The sequence below is a fragment of the Anopheles merus genome, chromosome 2R (assembly GCF_017562075.2).
Source record: "Anopheles merus strain MAF chromosome 2R, AmerM5.1, whole genome shotgun sequence".
Classification (NCBI taxonomy): Eukaryota; Metazoa; Arthropoda; class Insecta; order Diptera; family Culicidae; genus Anopheles; species Anopheles merus.
The window spans coordinates 23,506,906-23,524,007 of record NC_054082.1 but is presented as its reverse complement, the minus strand read 5'-3'; the positions used below and the strand labels follow the sequence as shown (position 1 = coordinate 23,524,007).

Here is a 17,102-nt window from a genome sequence, read left to right as displayed (position 1 = left end):
TACATGCTAATACATGCCAAATCTTTTGCACTCCATGAAAACTTCCAAAATTGGCATAACTATTTTTAATAATTTAAAATCTAATTAAAAAACCAATGCCTTAGAGGAAAAAGTCGCTGACATGCTGTCAAAAATAGAGACAAAAATAGGTGAATTAGAGCTAAAATTTAGCGGCAACGACTGTAATAGTGATTGCTGCATAATCACTGGCTGCATTTAACCGAGGTAAGGGAAGCTCTTCTCCCACCAACCGATCATAACAACAAGCATAGAATGCTTGTTTTCCAGCCGACTTTCTTGCGATGCAAAGAACCTGTAGTAGCAACTTAGCTGCTATCGTATCATTGGATTAAATCCTTTTCCCCGCACTGCACACACGGTTGCAAGCACGGCAAACAAGCCACTCTTGCCACGGATTCTGATGAAGCTGTTTCAACACGCTAGAATAAGTACCAATCCGGATTCCTGCCGCCACTGCAGCGTGGCGGGACAAATTTTCCACGAACTCAACACCTTCAAGACGAGTCCCTGCTTCGTGCACGTTTCGATGCGCGGAATAATCGCAGCAAGAGGTTGTTCCCCGAAATTAGGGCGCGCCAAGTTAAATCTAAAGTAAGACGATTACTTTTACGATCAAGATTCGCGGTACAGAGCCGCCGGAGGTACATTACAAAAGCGGCGATGGAAGGAGAACGGGCCTGCCCGTTTTGCGCACAATGTTTTCCCGCGATCCTTTGATGTTTTGTTGCGAACGGGAAGCCACCAAAAGCCACCAAAGCACTGCTTACATTTGGAGTTTTATGAATGATTTAAAGGACACACTCTTCGCGACACTATTTGCTTACTCTCTCTCTACTCCCCTCTTACTCGCTACTGCAACGGTTCGGCACAAACTGAGCTAATGGTTTTGATTGTTTTGCTGTTGTTGAATTTGTTATTGCAAACTTCACAACAATCGGAACAAGCAAACACACACACACATACACACATAAACACACTACTTCGCTAATGACGGAAGCGGTTAACCTCTCACAAGTGGTTGTTTTAGCGATTAGATCGCCTCGGGTGTGTGAGTGGTGTGTCCCGATGATTTCGCACCACACCACCGCCCAGAACTATTTCGCAGCGCCCGCTTGCCGCGAAAGATTCATTATCTTGCTATCGCGATTGCGGGGCCACATTGGCGCTGATTGTGACAGTTTCGTTCGTTTACTGCTGCTGCCTACACGGTTGCGCGATCCGGGTAATGCGTGTTATCGGGACGGGTCTCTCGGCGCAGCCCGAAACCCGAAACCGCAAAACCCGTGAAGGCTCTCCTTCTCGTGGTGGGTGCTCGAGGGGCCAGGATGAGGCCACGATCATACAATTGCACACACACACACACACACACACACACACACACACACACACACACACACACACACACACACACACACACACACACACACACACACACACACACACACAACACACACACACACACACACACACACACACACACACACACACACACACACACACACACACACACACACACACACAACACCACACACACACACACACACACACACACACACACACACACACACACACACACACACACACACACACACACACACACCACACACACACACACACACACACACACACACACACACACACACACACACACCACACCACACACACACACACACACACACACACACCACACACACACACACACACACACACACACACACACACACACACACACACACACACACAACACACACACACACACACACACACACACACACACACACACACACACACACACACACACACACACACACACACACACACACACACACACACACACACGCACGCACGCACGCACGCACGCACGCACGCACGTAAACTGCCCTTATCGGTAGGGCAGAAATATATAGTAAACAACTTCACCGTCACCGCAGCGCTGCCAATCCCAACTCAGAGAGCCATCATCATCACCACCATCATGACACACTATCATGTGGACAAAGTAGTACCAGAACGACGGCGGTTCCGATTTGTGTTAGATAAAAATAAAGCAAGAAACCTAACAGGGTGCATGCATATGTCTTGGACAAAATGTGGGGTGGAAAATGATTGCAGCAGTGAAAGAGGGACTCTGCTGGCACATTCTTGTTTTTAACCACCGCCACATTGTTTGCAGTTCAAAAGTACATGAGCTAAAAGCCATCTCCATAGATGGCCACAGAGCTAATCAACGAACCAACGAAGCTGTTGCAGTTAGCATCGTTATTGGAAAACTTTCTCGCTCGGTTAAGGTGGGTACTGCCTCTACTGGGCTGAATGTAGCGTTTGTTTGTTAGGTACTGTATTTTTAACTTCATTGTTACACTGCACAGGTTGACATTGATGGTTATTGCAGCGTGGGGGATGCCATCGATGAACAAAGAACGTACCTGTGTGTGTAGTAAATCGAGACAAGTGGATGGTATTTTCAACCCAAAACTATAGAACATAAAGGCAACTCATATGTTTCAAAATTGGAGCACAGGTTGGATAGCTATATATATATGACTAATTTGTTGCTCCCGCTTCTTAAGTCAGTCAATCAGTCGGTAGAGTCTTTTGAAGACTTTTTCGGGTTATTTTATAAACATTTCCGGCCATGCGTAGGACACCGAGCGACCGAGCGACGTAAAGTTCTTTTAGAACGCCCAACAAGACCGAGCGCGGACGTGGGAACAGGCGTTTTGGCAGATGACCGGCAGGTCTGATAAGTAGGTGGGTAGTTCAGTTTGTCGTGTGGTTTTGAATATGCATCGTTGACAACATCTTAATAGTAAAACATAATTGATATAAGATCATAGATCACACCGTCATTCGATTATTCAGACTTTGGAGCATAGTATACGACCAAACCCTCTTTTCTGCATGCTCTACTCGTAGAATTACGGTTGTTTTGAAACATCTAAGACACCTTATTTATTTAATTAAACGATTTGTTCATTGAGAACAGAAGTTTGATGTATAATATTTCAATACGACGGTACATTAAGTATCCAAAACGAATCAAATGCTTATCAAGCGATTACAACATACCCGCAAATACTTGATATTGCATAGCATATTGGCTGTATATAATAGCACACATTAAACGAAGCTGCCGACAGCCCGTACCGATAAGGGTTGTGCTTCTTTTTGCTTCAACCGACGCGGTTTTACTGGGCTGAGTGTGTTTTCAAACGCATTCTGATGCTGAATTATCATTTACAGCAAACCACTCCACACCGCATACCACAGAGCCGTAGCCCGGCTCCTGCACAGTGGGCGCGTCCATGGTTGCGGTCATTCCCGTACGAGAGACACTCCCATGTATCGCTCCCACGGCCAAAGGGAGTGTGTGGTGCAGTATCAGCGGCCGTGTCAAAAGTTGGGATAATCATGTGCACCCAGTGTACAGTCGAAGATAGCAATGTATCGGCAGGCATTGCGCTGACGTTGAGTGAAAAGCAATCCAACGATAGATTTACATTTTTAATATTTGCTCAGGCCTTTTTTCTGAGTTTATCGTTCCACGAATTTCGCTACATTTACTATCCTTACGTCCCGTTTGATATTATGTGTGAATATCGATGGGGTTCGAGAGCGTTTCGGTGTCCGGGTGAATGTGTACCTGCCATATTTGCTTTGTGTATGATAACGTTACCGAATATGGACGACCCAATGCAAATAAGAGTTGGCAGGGCGTTCAATTAATATCATTATCAATTTAATATCAGTAGAGCTTAAACGAACCGTCCCGAGAAAATGCTGCAAATGTGTACACAAAATCCTCAGAGGTTTACCGCTCCTTTCATCTATCGGAGTGTATAAATAACTCCGAACGACACGGCCATTTGCGAGGAGATGTACGCATTGGAACTAATTGCTGCCACTGCCAATGACAACTTATCAGCCGTGTTAGTGCACTCCTACTACGTTCCCCTGCTATCGCTAGTAGCAGTACATGAAGCGACAAAACAAACAAAAGGCATTATAGGGTTAGTCATTCAGGAGGGCAGCAGTCATTCAGATTGCACATGTTGTGGTTTGTATTTCGGGCTTCAGCATTTCGGGCATCAATCGGGCACACGATGAAACCGCACAGACCAATTCACTGCTAATCCAAACGGCAGACAATTGCATCCGTACTCTGTCTGCTAAATGGACTTCTCGGTTGCACCCAAGCGGATGGCAAATTAAACGAACAACGCAAACAACCGTTCGGTAGGTCCGTTGAATTTAATGCTCACCATATGTTACGGGACATGCACACAGAACAGTGTTCTATATCTCTCTACGCACTTGGTCCCAAAAATTGACCCTTCAGTCCGGTTGGCTGATCTCTTTCCTATGGTATGGTCTCTCAAATGGTTGTAGATTTGGAAGAGAATATCCAACCAAATCTAACATATAATAGCCATATAGACAGTTTGGACCAGTGGTTGGTATAATAAAAAAGCAACGTCTTGCTCTTCCCAAAGCTGTAATGTTATTTTGCATCTAAAACGTGGTGGTAAGGGCAAATACAGTTTTATCTGGAATTTACTTGCACAGACTATTCCATGGAATAAAAGTTTGCATGCATACAGCAATAGTTGGAGAATTCTTACAATCCGACTCGAGTTCCTGTGCGTTTTTCGTGGTAGCAATGTAAAGAAAATGTAGGAATACATGAACTTTGATTTCAAATTCTCATAAATTTCCCACACAGCCAACAAACTGTTGACTGGCGCAGTGTCTTCACCTGGTCTGAAATTGACTAGTGGAAACATCTCCACTATTTTGTATATTAATGAGTAAGTGTTGCAGAATAAATAGCTATGCCAGTTACAAATCAAATAAAAATCAATCGACATAATGCACACATTTTAACACTGACCTTGAGTTTAATTTAAACATGAACAGGCTCCTTTGAAGGTCATCTGATAATATTTCCCATTTTGCATCCCATCCCAATTCGCCGTCCCGAGTGACCGTGTGATCTATTTTTAACTTTTTCTTTAACGTACCATGATGCTAACGTTACATTTTCGGGCTTCCACGTGTTCGGAAAAGCTCACCACCTTTACCAACCGTTTCTATTCCATGCCTAATTCCATCTCATGCCACAAAGCAAGTGCTTATTGTTGGGAAAATGATTTTGCTTCTCGAAATTTCTCTATTATTTTCGTTATCAAACAACGGTTGTTTATGTGATGTTCTGGCAAAACACGCAACAAAGGACACTTTAGCCATCGAACTTTTGCACGAAACTTGAAAGTTTATTACTGGGTCTAGTGGAAAAGGCAAAGAATCTGTCAATCTGTTGAAAACAAAGCTCGAAAAATCGTCAGTGATTTAATATTGCAAAACATGAAATAATTGGACTTTTATTGGCAAACTTTTAGCTTTATATTAGAATCACAAGCAGGTGGGAAACGAGGAAACGGTTCAAACTCTAGTATGGTGGATGGCCGTTTCACAATCTTAAGTTGCACGTGTTTGCACAAGCACTACCATCATTCATACCATCTAGTCTACAAAACCCAATCGAAACATGACGGACCATGGGGACATGGAAGATCCTCAAAAAAGCTCTACGTAAGCATAGCGCATTCACGTTTATTTCAGTTCACTTGTTGTTGCCTTTTCGATCTCTTTCTGACGCAACAAATTCCTGGCGAAAAAATAAACTTCTACGAAACCTACACATCATTTTGGCCATTCAATATGTTGATTAGATATTTTTAAACTGCTTCAATCTGCAAACAGCTGTCCTTCCGTGGGATGGAAGCACCACGTGCGCTCTCAACATTGAATGAATTTGATATCTGGTATGAAATTCTATTCATTCCATTAGATCGTTCAATGATACTTTATCAACGCTGTGTTGCGGCACAAGCTTCATATTTATTTGCAGGATTGAAAATGCAAACAATAAATAACATCAACTACTCAGCCGACTTCACTCCACTTCCTAAAGCTCAAAGATTAACCGATTTGGGCAGAAGCCAAACAAAACTGGCCGAAACACGGTCTCGCCACGGACGCCATTCAGCTAGACCACTCCCAAGTGAGGAGCCGGTTTGCCGATTTACTTTTAAAAGCAAAAGGCAAAACAAAACAAAAAACAATTCGTGACCGGCACACGGCGAATAGTAAATCCCCAGCAGCGATTGTGCCGAAAAATCAAGCATCAAGCGTCCTGTGCAGCGTACACGTAACCTTGCCAAAGCTTATAACGCCAAACGAAGTGAGCATAATCCACTGTATCCGGGTCGCTACTTCCAAGTAAAACTAATTTTAAAACCGTTTTTTTTATATCTCCTCCTATCTTTCGCTGGGCTTGTGTTTCGCCATCTCGACAATGGTCCAGTTTCATCAAACGGGTGTGTGTGTGTGTGCTCTCGATCTCGAGCACAGCTTTCCCGTTTCCCGTCTATGACCATCGTGTGGCGCTTTGGTGCGTGCTAGTATAGTGGTTAAGCTTTAGACCGAACAAAAAAATTTAAAAAAAAAGAGAAAGGTCTCATACGCGTCTCACACAGAACGGTCCCTTCTCTGGCATAGCGCACGAACTGCACCGAGTTCGAGGGTTCCCCGGGGCCAACTAAACTCAAAACTTAAAAGCGTTACGCACGAGTTGTTACATGTGTCGGCTTTCGGGTTTACATAGCACAGTAGAGATAGCTTGCCAACGGTGAACCGTGCTAGGAACGGACGATATTGGAGCTCATTTCGCAAAAACATGTCATACAATTTCGGAAAATAAGTACACAGTTTGCCTAAGCCTCACACACACACACACACCCATATGTTTGCTCAGAAAAGAAAACCCGTTGGAAGTCTATTTCCTCATTCCAGCATAGGTAAAATGCTCCGTAATGGGAAAAAACGTTCAATGATGGGTAAAAACAATTTAAAAATAGATTATTAAATTGAAACATCAATCCTCGATTGATGTGATTTATTTGAATGTCACAAGAGCATGATTATTTTGCCTTCAAACCACCATTGAAGATGATTGATGGGAAACCAACTCCAATATCACGCAATCATGGGTTTCGTTTTGCCTTCAACCATCAATTTTTACAGAAAATTCTTCATATTTATCTGCAATTGTTCAGCTTGTTGGCGAGCACAAGTTGTCCTGCAATATTAATTCAGCAGTCTCCCAAGAGTTTCAGGATCAGAGTCAAGCATTCTTGCTGCAGTCGTTGAAACGTTTTAAAACTTAGTACCGGTACATCGTGCATAATTTGCAATCATATTCAGAGAATTTTCCATTTAGTACAAGCATAATTTGCAGCCATTGCGAAGGAGGTTTGCAAAGCCAACAAATAGAAGGTCAACATACGAGGTATTTGAAATGCCTTAACGTCGCTCCTACTCACTGGAACATAGTCATTGGCATTGAGAGCATTGCATCCACGACGACTCAAAGATGAAGGCTTCTTGGCTGTCACTTTTTGTCCTAAACTGTTATATTCACTTACTATTTTTACGTACAGATGCTTCATATAGCAATAAGATACTAATTTCATTACTTTGTACATTACCAAAACATCATTGTACCAAGAGGACCTATTAATAGCTCACAGGATAATTGAGATTGGGCGAAACTCGAACGAAATGATTACAGTAAAGGTCACTAAAATCGGTAAGAAAAAAAAAACAATCTCTCTCCTATTAACTCCATCCGGTAAAGTGGCCCAAACCGTAAGTAAATTAACATCAGTTACTCGGAGCAGTAATTAAGCACGATTTATTATCCATGTAACATTTACAAGCTTCACTGGTTCTAGGCAGCTGTTGCAACATCGAACTGTAGCGCAGTAGCACTTCAGCTCCATCAGCCGCATCCCACTACAAAAGCTCGACAAACGGGCTATGTTAACGAGCAAAATTATATTACAAAACCAAAGCTATCGCATTGCACGTGTGTGCCGAGACGGCTGTTGGCGTTTGCACATTGCTTTTCTCGAGTTTAAAAATGGGAATGGCGGTTTCGTGGCGCAACACGGTCCATCGCAAAGGTTTTTTTTTTTTGTTATTCTGGAAATTAATAAATGTACCTTCCGGAAATTTGACAACAGTTTGGTGCATTACGCAATCTAGCAAAATTCCAGGCAGAATGGTGAAGAAACAATTTCATGCTCATAATAAAACAAATTTCTACTCGACTGCGCTATATAATTTACTTGCCTATATTATGGGCCGAAACGTGATAACCATCATACAGACCGAGTTTCTGCTAAGAAAAGTTTCTTACGCACGTTGTTTTTTTGCCGGAGAACCCAAGGCGCATATCCAGAAATGGCATAGCAACGGCGTGTCGGACAGTGCGGAAGTGGCGGAGGAAGTTTTCTAAAGATTTGACTCAAAAATACATCAGAACGAGAAGGAGCACCGTTTCAGAAACAGGCGTTACGCTTCAGTGAAGGGCGCTTTCGGCACAGTTTCCCATGGTTTGCCATGCTTTGCCAGATTGAAAACTTAAATGCGCATTTTGATTAACAATTAAAGCCCGACAGGAACAACCGAGTTCCGAGGAAGTAGCTAAACAAGTGAAACTAAAATTTACTTTATTTACAACAGTCAACAAAACGGAGTAAAAGAGCTGTGGGCTGTTTTCCATTTCTTATCCCCTCAGTTTGCCACACGGACAGAAAAGCTTCCGCTTGGTTGTAGAACTCTTTACGGTTTTCTCTTATCGTGGTTGCCACAACAAATTGAATCACACAATGTAATCCTTTTCGAAAAGGTCCCAGCCCACCCTGAGAACTCCCATTCTTCTACTGGGATGGAGATGTGAAAACAGAAGCCACCGGACCAGCAAGGAGCATTGTGGTGCGCTGCCGTGAAGGCTGCTGCTCGGTTGTGGTATGCCGACAGGGAAAATACGGCAAAAAATAACGCAAAAAAAAATCCCTAGCCCCTTTGTGTGACCCTACACTTAACGGGGGATCATTATTTTCTATTAAAGGACGACGGAAACACATCGCCAGAAATAGTGCCGGGGAACCATTGGAGGCGCAAAAGCAAACAAACCACAGGCACATCGTGTCGCTCTGACAGCAGCCAACATAAACATGGGGACGTTACAGGGTTTCCCACGATTTATTGGTCAGTTCCCATGATTTTTTGGTGCGTTCCCACGATTTTTTGGTCGTATCCCATAGATTTTTGGTTCGTTCCCATAATTTATTGGTATTTTCCGATTGGATATCAATACAATTGGACCAAAAAATTCTGGGAAACGACCAAAAAATCGTGGGAACGCATCAACAAAATATGGGAACCCACCAAAAATTGATGGGAACCGACCAATAAATCGTGGGAAACCCTGTATTGTGTGCCCTGCCGCGGAATGGAGCAAAATAGCAATAGAATGGCAACAATTTCGCTTACCTTTTGCAATAAGAAACCAAACAGTCTGCTAGGCAAATAATTCAAATTTGACCGACTTTGCGTCTGGGTCGAAAGGTTTTCGCCAAAACCCTTCCGCACACGTTGATCTTGCTGACGTGAGCAGAAATTGTACGGCTTACCGGGCCCGGTTTAGGCAATCACACATTCCACCAGTTGCCACGGAAATGGTTCAACCACAGAAAGGGTGAGGTTATTCAACTCGAGGCTCGATTGAGTTGAATTTTATTGAAGTATTGGTAGAAAATTAAAATAATTAGTCCATCTGAATCGTTTTTGTCAACCTGAGAGGAAAGAAAACAAAACACATTGTCCATAAATAATGAAACATACTATCAATATTTTACCAATAATATATATGATTTTAAAACGTCGAGCTATTCCGCACCGTTGAAAGGTAACGTTTACGGTACATCATCATTAAAAGGAAGTAAAAGTTTAAACGAAAGTAAAAAAAGGCTTCAGATTGCGTATTGGTATTACAATATTCGCTAACTTGCATCGTTTCCCAGTTCTAAAAACTAATCTTTTTTACCGGAACAAATTCAAAACTAAAGAAAAACCCCAAATACAGTGATGGCGTTGACAGGCAAAGCATATCCCCCAAAACTCCGGTTGCCACGATGCCACCGAGGGACACCGGAGACACGAATCATAGCACCAGCCACCAATACCAGTCCTTCTTCGGTCCCCTTCCATCAAACGGGCGGCACGCGGATAGAAAGCGGACTGAAAATTGACCTCGAATGGCATGCTTTGGCTCTGTACCACTCTCCTCCGCGTACCACCTTCACCCGTACGCGTATGTCAACCTCCCTGCTCCACCCCATGTGTCTGTGATGGTTTGCCGTGTAAAAGCTGTAAATAAAACCATGGCGACAAGTGAGTGAGTGAGTGAGTGAGAAAAAAGAAAAAAAGAAGGCAAAAAACTGACTGCAAATTGGTTCACGTGCGAAGTTTGACGTTGCATAAAACCCTCCCCGACGCCTACTTTGGGAGTCTGCGTGGCCCGCCAATCGTTCGGCTGATTTGAAGAAGGTGGACAGGAAAGAGGTGGGGTAATATGGCGTTGAAGACAGAAACAAAAGGGGAGGGGGGGGGGGAGGTGTGTATTGTTGTTGCTACTAGTGTCTACAGTTACTCAGATGAGATACAGAGAAAGCAAACGATAGGATAGGATAATGAGCTGCCTCATCGGTACGGTGGGTTGCTTTCTTTGCTTCACTATGACCCCCACTGAGAGTGTGACATAAGGGTGGCGTGTATGCTTCATTGGCACACAAGTGCATTATTTGCGGTGTGGGTGTTTCAACGAAAGAGAGGCTGCTTTTTTTCTTGCAATTTTCCGCTATAACGAAGTGTAGTATACTTCACAACAGAAGAAAGAGAAAAAAAACAGCAGAGCAAATTTGCATCAACAATAGTAATTGGCGCCATTTCGATGCTGCACCACTTTGTGTGTCTTCAGCCCATGCCTTGGGGTGTTTTTAATTTCAAAGCAAAGCAATAGACAGCCAACAGGTTAGACAGACAGACGACTGACACCAGTCAGACAATCGCTTGAAAGCACCAAACACAAGAAAGGACAGAAACAACAAACCCGCTCTTAAATGCCCAGTTCAGTCCAGCGCAAAACGAGCTCAGCGATACGGGTGGTGGTTGATAGGTCCAGTTGTAGATGCTTTTTTTTACGATATCGAACATGAAAAGAATCCGGTGCAACGAAGCGCACATCACGACCGCCACCATTGGAGCAGAGCAGGTAGTGTCGGCAAGTTGCATCATCAACCACCGAGCAATAACACCCCCTCCCCCCCTAAACAGGCCCCAAAAACACACGTGAAGGTGTGCCGTTTCATCGAGCACGATGATTGCGTGAGAGAGCAGACGAGGATGAGAGAGCGAAAAAGAGAGAGAGAGAGCCAAGGGCGATGTGAGCTGAGGCGAAAAAGAGAATCAGCACAACATCGAAAGGACTGACTGACTGGCTGATGATGGTGATGGTAGGGTAAAACATGGCCTGCTGCCTTGTGACGTAAGCGAGTGATGCGCGCGCGAGGCAAAATCTTCTCCTACTGTGTCTTTAGAAACCGTCAGAGGTTTTGCTGGAAATTCCACCCTACCACCCCTTCGGTAGCGTTTAATCAACGATCAAATAAACGCGGCCCATCTGATTCGGTCCAGCCGGGTGGTCGCTCTCGATTGGTTCTTCGTTTGGTTTGTTCCATACAACGATGGAAGGCCATCGGCATTGCTCTGTGGTGCCGCTCTGTGGTGTGTGAGCCGCACAGCTCCATTGGATGACAGTCACGAACACACTAGCGCTTTAATATTGCATCCAGAATGACCGCACGCCCCACCGCGCAGACGTACCTGAGTCAATTCCTGCCAGTGGAATTCCCCGTCAGCCTCGTTGCGGTTTGCTCAGGTTGCAGCTTTACGGTGCACGACGCAAATCAAGTGTCGATCCCATACAATCCCAGCAGCCCGGTCCGGCGGGAAGGTAGAAACCTATCGGGGGGGGTGGGGCGGGAAGTAAGCACAGTTAGAATGGGAGAACGACGGAATGCACTGAGAAACTGCTGCAATCACATAACAATCTCATTTTTTCAATATTCATGCACACATACACACACGCACGCACTTGACCGCTAGGGCGACACAAACATGCTTCACATTCACGTCAATTCACAGCCACTCGTTTGCTCGTTATCTAGATTTGGGCAATGTATTGTAGCTGCATAAACCTCTCGCACAACATACGGCACCTTTGGCACACGATAACGCACTTTGCCTCTCAATCCGGTGTAACGAGAGGTGTAACTGCGGTGTGATGTCGTTCGCAATATTTCCTCCCCATCAGCAGGGAGTCACACGAGCACTACGTGTACGTGAACGCGCTGTACATTGCCAACAGACTCATCGGGAAAGGCCGATGCGATGGAAATGCCCCAGCAACCAGCAGCCACGCAGCCACCGAACGACAGCAGCTGATGATGGGAATTGTTGTCTAGTGAACGGAATCTCCTCACTACACGCACACACACACAGCCATCTGCCCGCAAAAACGGTCGGAACTTACTTGACGCCTCCGGTGCCACTAAAACAGGACAGTCGCCGAAATAAAATCACCGATCGTAGTGGACGCTATCGATTGGCACCATGACGGTCGATGGCAACGGCAAACCCGCTATCCTTCGCACTCACTTGCACTGCCTGCTTGCTTTGCTGACGAGACCGTGGTGATTAAATCGCCGAGGCTCACTGCGAGTCGAAGTCTGTGCGGGAAGTCACCAGATCGCGACGGACGGACCGCTTCTGACAGCGATACAGGGGTGGCGGCGGCGGTGGCCCGAACAGAGTGACCAGAAATACCGATTTATCTGTATTCCTACCGATTTTTTATATGCCTACCGATTCACAGATGACCGCCCTAAAACCACCGATTTTCCATTTATCCTACCGAAAATCACAGATATTTGATTTTTCATTCGTTTAAGCTTAATCTGTGGCGCTTGGGATGCTGTTTCAAGGATTTCTAACCTCATTTGTTACTTATCGCGCTGATGCACGTTTCCGAAGTGCCACAAATCCACTAAACGACCACTAAACGGCTTCTAAACGACTCAAGTTCTCTACCTAAACGGAATATAGAAAGACTTCGTTTAGCAGACGCCAAACGACTCATGCATTCTAAAAATAGCAAAAAAGCTGGTGGCGCTATCTGTTGGTGGGATACCCCAACCAGTTGAGCTTCATCGCTTGGAGGAGAGCTTTCTCATTTCCTCTGTACTGTTGTATGGTTTCGCATTGAAGTTATGCATCGCTAGAACTAGAACGGCGATACGATTGTTTAAATACTAAACTCCAACGGAAACCACCAGCACTGAAGCAAGTGAGATTTGAGCAATGGTCATTGGTGTTGATACCCACGTATCTAACCACACGACCATTTATATAGATTTTTGCTCAGTAAGTTAGAAGGCTATATAGGTCATAATAAAATGCAACTTGTCGAAACACATTGCAAGAAAAGGATAGCAATATAATGATGAGTTGTAATACGCCATCTATTGATCAAACCAATGAAGCTGTGGAGCTTTCATTTTTTTTCTATGGATATTCAATTTTCCAGTCGTTTAAGCTTAATCTGTGGCGCTTGGGTTGTTTGCCTGACACTTTTTATCTGTTAAAATTTAATGTTCATAATAAGTAGAAAATGTCAGTTGAATGGATTCCGAGAATTGCTCGTCAAAGAAAATCATTTAAATTTGAATTTGCATTTCGCTGTCGGCGGTTAAAGCTTACCCGACAGACAAAGAGAATTAAATGTCCAGGCGAGGGGTAGGTAGAAACACACGGTGGGGGTCCGGCCCATGATCGGATCCGAAGTCCGTTGTTTTGGGCTGAAAATTAAAAATGGCGGATGGAGCGCTACAACAGAGAGAATGCGCTCTCTTGTTCCTTCTTCTTCTTTTTGGCACAACAGCCGCTGCCGGTCAAGGCCTGCCTGTACCCACTAGTGAAGTGGGCTTGGCTTTCAGTGACTTATTGCTACCATAGCAGGATAGTCAGTCCTACCTATGGGGGGTCGGTCTATTCGGGGCTTGAGCCCATGATGGGCATGTTATTAAGTCGTTCGAGTTGCCACTGTACCACCAGACCGGCACTCTCTTGCATGCCTTTAAAACACACGAGACGCTCTCACTGAAAAGAACGCTCGCTCGCGCTGTTTCATTGTATTTTCCTTATACCCCTTCCTTTCCGTTTCTTTCGGCATGCGCTGCGCTGAATTGGTACCCCACTTGATTCCAGCGAGTTGCGCTGCGCTGGACTGAAACCCCCTCCCGCTCATTTCTTTCTTAGCGCGCTGTGCGCTTCCCTTTACACGGACCTGGTGCACCCGAATCAAAAGAAAAACTTTAACACATCAAACTTGGTTTATAAATATTTTATCACTTTTATTGCAAATTAAACGCACATTTTAATTCATAGCTTCACACAATCTTACTTCCCAAATAGCCAGCTCGTACTTTATAGCTGATTTAGGGCTGTTTAACGAAAAATCGTTCCGATGTCGTACTTTGTGGCTGATTAAGAGATAGACGGTACTTTGCGGAACTATGGAGCTTTTTAACAGGCACATGGTACTTTTTGGAACTTTGCGGCTGATTAGCACTATGTGTAGGGTTCATGGTGGAACTTGAAGGCTTGTTAAGAAAGCGTACCGAACTTGGTGGAACTGTATAACTTTTTAATGCATGACATCGGTACGAGATGGCTCTTGTCAAAGTGTCAAAGACGGACGCCGACAATAATCTCATTGCTGCTGCACAAGTTAGATTCGTTAATTGAAGAATGAATATTGAGTGAAGTGATTGTGAATTATCAGTAAATTGTGTAAAATTTTGTGTAATACATCAATACAAAAGATTTAAAAATATACATATGTGTTTAAACGAAACAAATCTTGTTGTTTATTTCATCGATGACGCTTGCTTGAAAATAAAACACAAAGAAAAATAATCCCTGGCATCGTGGCATAAGGAAGCTGCTTAGGCGCTGTTTGAAAGACCCACATAGAACTTTGATGCTGTTTATCTACTGCAAAAGGCGAATTAGAGCAGCGATCTTTAGCGTGCCAAAATGAGCTGCTTAAGCAATTCTGGCTATTTGGGTTCAAACCTCACACATTATTTATAAAAGATGCACACTTTTTCATTCTCTATGCTAGTAGGGTAAAAAGAAATTGATCGTTAAAATAATGGATTAAATTTAAATGGTTGCGTTCTCAACAGTGCTCCTGCCGAAATCTGCCAATATAATCTGGCCACACTGGTCCGGAGGGCAAAAGCTCACTCGAAAGGTCAATAACCGTCGCAAAACGTCAAAAACGACCGTCGCCAGCGCCTCGAAATCGTTGCGAGTTTCGCTCGCTGGCGACGTCGCTTTGCAGTACATGCGACGTCGGTTTTGACGTTTTGCGACGGTTTTGCGACGGTGGCCGCCAAAAAGCTCGCCTTGCCCTGTGGGCAAAGTGACCGGAAATATCGATGTATATATATATATATATATTTAGGGTTTGAAAGAAAAAATCTCAATTTTTTAATCATTGAACTATAAAACTCAGCCAAACAATCAAATCAATCTTAATAATCCAGCGAAAATCTAATGACAGCACGTACGATTAAATCGTATCCAATGGAGCACTGCTGCGGCCCTAAGCGGTCACGTGGAGCCCCAAGAAAAAGAACTTGTCACCACTGAGAAAAAAATGTGCATCTTAGTCCTTCTTTGGCTTAGAATTCCCAGTACAATGTTCACATCGACACTTCAGAAAGACCTTCATTTGTGTAACCGCTGAACCAAATCTAATCCATATCCCAGATAAAGGATGCATATTCTCGTGAGATGGAACTTTGATTTTGCGCATTAGTACCCAAACCCCCCCCCCCTCCCGCTTAACACTTCTTTCGCTTTTACTTTTTTTAACTCAGTTAAGTTTTGAGTTTTAACCTACCGAAAACTACCGATAAAATTTTGAAGCGCCTACCGAAAACTGCCAAAATAATCTGGCCACACTGGGCCCGAACAAGAACCATTTGACAGGCCGAGTGCCGAAATGGGCACCAGGTTCGGCCATTGCGGTTCCACGCGCGTCAGGATTTTGACATTTGTATCGTGCCATAAAGCTTGGCAGCCAACTGGCCTTTTCCTTTTGCTCGCTTCCCTTGTACTTCTAATACTTTTTTAATGCATAGAAACAAAGAAATGGTTTAATTCGCTGTACTTAAATGCGTAACACGTCTAATGTCAGTGTGGGGCGGTGTTAGCGCACGGTGTGCGCGATACGAATGCTATGAAGAAATTGCAGGGGTTGTGGACCGTTGAGCGCACGTGGTTGGCTAGGATTTATCGTAAGCATGCAAACCATCTTGTTGGTGCACTAACAAGCTTAGCTGAGTGTATAGAGTTATTGTAAAGCAATAGGATTGAAATCAGCGACTGTGTGTAGTTGAAACATTATTATGGTAATTCAAAAATTCCGTTACAATACCATTTGAATTGGACTAACATGCCTAGGGGTACTTAAACTTCTTAGATTTTCTTTAGTTTGCTTTTTTCACTTACTACTTCAGAAGCCGCAATTGGGTTAATCCTCCCCAACCTGTTTCATTGGGCTTATATTATTTTATGTATACTCATAGGAGCACATGCGGTCTTTTACCAAATGGAGGGACAGAACAACGTTTTGCATTGGACCTTCCAGCGTGATCTTGAGGAGCGGTTAGGAAATTTTGCCTCCTGCTCGTCAAACAACGGCAAGTATCGCGCGAACTAAGCTGAAGCTAAGAAATCGCTTCATTTTATGGGGATTTATATGTTCTCAATATTAGCACACCCAAAAGCAGGCAAACACCACACGCACATGGATTTTTCATCACTGAAGACGATATTGCGTTTAATGTATCTGGCACGCTTCGGTCTCGTTTGTCTTCTGCCCCTCATCACGTGCAACCACAGTACGTGGTTGCACAGACGGCTGGGTATTACGTTTTAAAATACATTTTACATTCCAATTGTGCTACGTTCCTACATTCCCTGTCACTGCTGCACAGTAGCATAAAGGCTTCGCTGCCTTGCGTTTTCATGTGGACCCC

At 44.0% G+C, this 17,102-nt stretch overlaps 1 protein-coding gene across 9 annotated transcripts in view; it reads right to left on the bottom strand.

Annotated features, from left to right (window-relative positions):
* The window catches only part of LOC121587888 (high affinity copper uptake protein 1), a 28,835-nt gene extending 16,089 nt beyond the window's left edge, over positions 1-12,746 (bottom strand). For 3 of the 9 annotated variants that reach the window (XM_041905174.1, XM_041905181.1, XM_041905182.1), the window contains exons 1-2: positions 12,524-12,746; positions 11,815-11,952 (exon numbers count right to left, since the gene is read on the bottom strand). The gene's annotated coding sequence lies outside the window, so the exon portion shown is untranslated. Of the gene's footprint in view, positions 1-788; positions 1,001-9,423; positions 9,726-11,814; positions 11,953-12,209; positions 12,432-12,523 lie in introns of those variants that run through there. The other 6 variants (XM_041905177.1, XM_041905176.1, XM_041905178.1 and 3 more) reach the window with 6 other exon arrangements.
* Positions 12,747-17,102: the final 4,356 nt, after the last annotated feature.